The following is a 580-nucleotide window of genomic DNA, read 5'->3' as shown; positions in this document are numbered from 1 at the left end:
TTCATCTCACAGAGTTACATCTGTATTTCGTGGATCTCTTTGCTGGCCTTATTTCTGTGGAGTCTGAGAACAGATATTTCGGATCCCTTTGAAGACTATAGGACCAAAGGAAATATCCGCGGGTAACAAAGAGAAAGAGACTTTCTGAGGAACTTCTTTGTGTTCTGTGAAATCATCTCACAGAGTTACAGTTTTCCTTCAAGAAGCCTTTTGCTTAGACAGTTATTGTGGTATTCGCAAAGTGATATTTGGAAGCCCATGGAGGGCTATGGTGAAAAAGGAAATAACCTCGCATGAAATCTGGAAAGAAGTTTTCTGAGAAACTCCTTAGTGTTCTGTTAATTCATCTCACAGAGTTACATCGGTATTTCGTGGATCTCCCGGCTAGCCTTATTTCTGTGGAATCTGAGAACAAATATTTCGAATCCCTTTGAAGAATGTAGGGCCAAAGGTAATATCCTCCGATAACAGAGAGAAAGAAACTTTCTGAGAAACTTCTTTGTGTTCTGTTAAATCATCTCACGGAGTTACAGCTTTCCCCTCAAGAAGCCTTTCGCTAAGACAGTTCTTGTGGAATTGG

General features: G+C 40.3%; 1 pseudogene; it reads left to right on the top strand.

Moving 5' to 3' along the window:
- Nucleotides 1–580, top strand: part of LOC105529930 — an 11,758-nt pseudogene that overhangs the window by 2,810 nt on the left and 8,368 nt on the right.

The sequence above is a fragment of the Mandrillus leucophaeus genome, unplaced genomic scaffold, assembly GCF_000951045.1.
Source record: "Mandrillus leucophaeus isolate KB7577 unplaced genomic scaffold, Mleu.le_1.0 Scaffold793, whole genome shotgun sequence".
NCBI classification, from domain to species: domain Eukaryota; kingdom Metazoa; phylum Chordata; class Mammalia; order Primates; family Cercopithecidae; genus Mandrillus; species Mandrillus leucophaeus.
This window is presented reverse-complemented; position numbering and strand designations above follow the sequence as displayed.